Source organism: Sciurus carolinensis, chromosome X (genome assembly GCF_902686445.1).
Source record: "Sciurus carolinensis chromosome X, mSciCar1.2, whole genome shotgun sequence".
In the NCBI taxonomy this organism is placed as follows: Eukaryota; Metazoa; Chordata; class Mammalia; order Rodentia; family Sciuridae; genus Sciurus; species Sciurus carolinensis.
In genome coordinates this window covers 107,189,677-107,195,676 of record NC_062232.1, presented here as the reverse complement: position 1 = coordinate 107,195,676, position 6,000 = coordinate 107,189,677, and positions in this window count along the sequence as shown.

The window sequence follows — 6,000 nt, the reverse complement described above, 5'->3', positions numbered from 1 at the left end:
TGGTGATGTGTGTTTGTTGGGGGTGGGTCTAAATTCATACATGGTTTCAAACAAATATATATATATTCAAATAATATAAATTCCACATTAAAATCTTTAAAAAATTTAATCTTGAAAACAAAGTTGACAAAACAGAGAAGATGATAAGAATTCATAAACAGAATCTACAAGAATTATGGGATATCATGAAAAGGCCAATTTTAAGAATTATTGGGATTGAGGAAGGCTTAGAGAAACAAACCAAAAGAATGAACAATCTATTCAATGAAATACTATCAGAAAATTTCCCAAATCTGAAGAATGAAATGGAAAATCAATACAAGACGCTTATAGGACTCCAAATATACAAAATTACAACAGACCCACACCAAGGCACATTATAATGAAAATACTTAACATACAAAATAAAGACAGAATTTAAAGGCTGAGAGAGAAAAGAATCAAATTACATTCAGAGGGAAACCAATATGGGTATCAGCAGATTTTTCAACCCAGACCCTAAATCTAGAAGGGCCTTAAACAACTTTTTCAGCTCTGAAAAAAAACGGATGCCAACCAAAAATCTTATACCGCGCAAAACTTACCTTAAGATTTGATGACGAAATAAAATCCTGCCATGACAAACAAAAGCTAAAAAAGTTTACAAAAAGAAGTTGGCACTACAGAACATTCTCAGGAAAATATGCCATGAGGAAGAGATGGAAAACAATGATGTAAATCAGCAAGGGGAGGAACTCCCCTAAAAGAATAGCCAAATAAAGGAGAAAACAAGTCGTGTCAAGAAAAAAAAATGAGCCAAATGACTGGGAATACAAATCATATCACAATAATAACCCTGAATGTTAATGGCCTGAATTCATCAATCAAAAGACATAGACTGGCAGAATGGATTAAAAAGAAAGATCCAGCAATATGCTGCCTGCAAGAGACTCATATCATAGAAAGAGATACCCACAGACTAAAGATGAAAGGATGGGAAAAAACATGCACATGAACTCAGCAAAAAAGCCAGAGTATCAATCCTCATATCAGATAATGTGGACTTCAAGCCAAAGTTAGTCAGCAGGGATAAAGAAAGACTTTTCATACTGCTTAAGGGAAGCATAAATCAACAAGACATAAAAATCATAAATAACTATGCTCCAAACAATGGCTCATTCATGTACGTCAAACAAATACTTCTCATTTCCAGGAATCAAATAGACCACAACAAAATAATACTAGGTGATTTTAACATACCACTCTCACCACTGGGCAGATTTTCCAAAGAAAAATTGAACAAAGAAACCATAGGTTTCAATAACACAAGCAATAATTTAGTCTTAATGGACATATATAGAATATACCATCCAACAAAGAGCAAATACACTTTCTTCTCAGCAGCACATGGATCCTTCACTAACATAGACCATGTTTTATGCCACAAAGCTACTGTTAGCAAATACAAGAAGATAGAGACACTACCTTGTATTCTATGAGAACATACTGGATTGAAATTAGAAATAAATGACAGAATAAAAAACAGAAACTACTCCAACACCTGGAGATTAAATAGTAAGCTATTGTATGATGAATGGATAACAGAAGTCATCAGGAGGAAATTAAAAACTTCTTAGAGGTAAATGAGAACAAAGATACATCATATCAAAATCTCTGGGACACTATAAAAGCAGTACTTTGAAGAAAATTTATTTCATGGAGCGCATTCAATAAAAGAAGAAAAAAATCAACAAATAAATGACCTAACACTACAGCTCAAAGCCCTGGAAAAAGAAGAACAGAGCAACACAAAAAGTAGTAGATGACAGCAAATAGTTAAAATCAGAGGTGAAATCAAAGAAATGATAGAAAAATTGACAAAATAAAAAGTTAGTTCTTTGAAAAAATAAACAAAATTGATAAACCCTTAGCAACACTAACAAAGAGAAGGAGACAGAAAACTCAAATTGCTAAAATTCGGAATGAACAAGGAATTATCAAGACAGACACGAGTGAAATACAAAACATAATTAGAAGCTATTTTGAAAATCTATACTCCAAAAAACAGAAAATCTTGAAGACATCAACAGGTTTCTGGACGCATATGATTCACCCAAACTGAACCAGGAGGACATACAAAATTTAAATCATTCAATTTCAAGTAATGAAATAGAAGAAGTCATCAAAAGCCTACCATCACAGAAAAGTCCGGGACCAGATGGATTCTCAGCTGAGTTCTACAAAACCTTTAAAGAAGAGCTCATGCCAATAATCCTCAAAGTACTCCATGAAATAGAAGAGGAGGGAACCCTCCCAAACTCATTGTATGAAGCCAATATCACCATGATACCTAAACATGACAGAGACATATTGAGGAAAGAAAATTTCAGACTAATACCCTTAATGAACATTGATGCAAAATTCTCAACAAAATCTTAGCAAATCGCATACAAAAATATATTAAAAAGATAGTGCACCACGATCAAGTGGGTTTTATCCCAAGGATGCAAGGTTGGTTCAACATCTAAAATCAATAAATGTAATTCCCCATATCAACAAACTTAAAATCAAGAATCACATGATTATTTCTATAGATGAAGAAAAAGCACTTGATGAAATACAGCATCCCTTCATGCTCAAAACACTAGAAAAAATAGGGATAGTGGAAACATTCCTTAACACTGTAAAGGCTATGTATGCTAAGCCCATGGCCAATATCATTCTAAATGTTGAAAAACGGAAAGCATTTCCCCTAAAAACTGGAACAAGGTAGGGATGTCCTTTTTCACCATTTCTATTCAACATCATCTTGAAACTGTAGCCAGAACAGTTAGACAGACCAAAGAAATTAAAGGAATATGAATAGGAAAAGAAGAACTCAAACTATCCCTGTTTTCTGATGACATGATTATATATTTAGAGGAACCTGGAAATTCCACCAGAAAACTTTTAGAACTCATAAGTGAATTCAGTAAAGTAGCAGGATATAAGATCAATGCTCATAAATCCAATGCATTTTTATACATAAGTGATGAATCTTCAGAAAGAGAAATTAGGAAAACTACCCCATTCACAATAGCCTCAAAAAAATAAAATACTTGGGAATCAATGTAAAAAAAAAGAGGTGAATGACCTCTAAAATGAGAACTACAGAACACTAAAGAAAAATTAAAGAAAACCTTAGAAGATGGAAAGATCTCCCATGTTCTTCGATAGACAGAACTAATATTGTCAAAATGGCCATACTATCAATGATGTACCTTACAGAAATAGAGCAAGCAATCATGAAATTTATCAGGAAGAATAAGAAACCCAGAAATGCTAAAGCAATCCCTAGCAGGAAGAGTGAAGCAGGGTGCATCACAATACCAGAATATCAACTATACAACAAAGCAAGAGTAACAAAAACGGCGTGACATTGGCACCAAAATAGGTAGATCAATGATACAGAATAGAGTACATGGACACAAACCCAAATAAATACAATTTTTTCATAGTAGATATAGGTGCCAAAAATATGCAATGGAGAAAAGATAGCCTCTTCAACAAATGGTGCTGGGAAAACTGGAAATCCATATGCAACAGAATGAAACTAAACCCCTGTCTCTCTCCCTGCACAAAACTCAACTCAAAATGCATCAAGGACCTTGCAATCAGACCAGAGACCCTGCATCTTATAGAAGAAAACGTAGGTTCAAATCTTCAACATGTCAGCTTAGGATCAGATTTCCTTAACATGACTCCCATAGCACAAGAAATAAAAGCAAGAAACAATAACTGGGATAGATTCATACTAAAAAGCTTTCTCTCAGCAAAGGAAACTATCAGCAATGTGAAGAGAGAGCCTACAGAGTGGGAGAACATCTTTGCCACTCATACTTCAAATAGAGCACTAATTTCCAGAATATATAAAGAACTGAAAAAAGTCTACAGCAAGAATACAAATAAACCAATCAACAAATGGGTAAGGAAATGAACAGACACTTCACAGAAGAAGATGTACAAGCAATCAATAGACATATGAAAAAATGTTCAACATCTCTAGTAATAAGAGAAATGCAAATCAAAACTACTGTAAGATTTCATCTCACCCCAATTAGAATGGCAATTATCAAGAACACAAGCAACAACAGATATTGGCGAGGATTTGGGGAAAAAGGTACACTCATACATTGCTGGTGGAGTTGCAAATTAGTGCAGCCACTCTGGAAAGCAGTATGGAGATTCCTCAGAAAGTTTGTAATGGAACCACCATTTGACCCAGCTATCCCACTCCTTGGCCTATACCCAAAGGACTTAAAATCAGCATACTACAGAGATACAGCCACATCAATGTTCATTGCTGCTCAATTCACAATAGCCAGATTGTGGACCCAACCAAGATGCCCTTCAATTGATGAATGGATAAAGAAACTGTGGTATATGTACAATGGAATATTACTGAGCCATAAAGAAGAATAAAATTATGGCATTTGCAGGCAAATGGATGAAATTGGAGAATATCATGCTAAGTGAGATAAGTCAATCTCAAAAAACCAAAGGAGGAATGATCTTGCTGATAAGTGGATGATGATACAAAATGGGGGTGGGAAGGATGCAATAATGAAGGAAGGAGGGACTGTATGGAGGAAAAAAAGGGGAGAGAGGGGTAGGGGGAAGGAAGAAATAACAGAATGAATCAAAAACTTTTACCCTAGGTAAATGTATGATTACACAAATGGTACACCTCTACTTCATGTACAAACAGAGAAACAAGATGTATCCCAATTTTGTACAATAAAAATGAATAAAAAAGAAGGTTTATGTCTGGAAGAACTTCGCATTAGACAAAGGGGAATGAAGGGAAGGGAGGGGGAATGGGAATAGGAAGACAGTAGAAAAAAGAAAAGTAAACAAGTACAATTGTCTTTCATATGAGCCACAGAAATAACCAGAGTTTGTTAAGAAAATTCAGTACCTTATCTCCACTCATAATTATAAGTAAAAGACAAACTTATGCAGAAATCACTGTTCCCAACCAGAGCTTAAATGTATCCTGGTACACTAGGATCTCTTTCTTCTGCATGAACCTCTCAGCCTATGCAAGACAATATACCAAAATATGTACATTTATTTCAGATTTTTTCATGTAGACTTAGGGAATTTTAACACAGAATTATGATGTTATAGACAAGGAAAATAGTGCACTTTCTAACTTGACCTATCTTGACCTATCTTGACCTAAAGCTCCTAAGGAAAAATCATCTAATGATGTAAGCTTTCTCAGAAAGATATTTCTCCATAGATACTTCTGCTCCAGCAGCAGCTCTCATGCCATCCATTTTTACCTGTGTATTTTAAGTGCCTTTTAGTTAGAAACAATATCCCCTCTCTTCAGAAAATTCTACCCCTTTCTGTAGGTTATACAATAGTGAATCTTCATTTCTGGATCATTACCAACTCTGACAATTTGAAGTTTTAATAGTGACTTCAGAAGACTGAGATTCATCTGTATGCTTAATCACATAACTACTTTCTAAGATTCTTGAATGTTAATTGAAATTTCAATATCCAAGCAGTGAAAACTTTTAGCTTGGTAATTCTTTGTTATTTGGTCTATTAAATGTACATATCTCCAAAGTCATCAGAAATTGCACAATCTTAATCTACGTTGAAGAAAATAATTCTATAAGCAAGATTTTGGTTCTATCATGTGCATCTACAAAGAGTTAAAAAATATCTTCTTTGAAGTAAACAGAAATGTGTCAAACAAACTTCACCATTATTCCACAGAAAATTACTAGCCTCAATTCAATGTTTTGTACTTAGTCTTTTAAACATTAGAAAATAGAAGAATTGCAGTTGGAGGTCTTAACAATTGTTCTCACCACACATCATCCCTAAAATTAAATGTGTTTCAATAGCAATAAAGAAGAATTAGTAAATCAATGAATTATCTTCTATTTTGCATGAAAATTCACAGAATTAAGTCTTTAGATTAAGTTTAAAGATTGCTAGTATGAGAAAGTTCCTGAATGGATA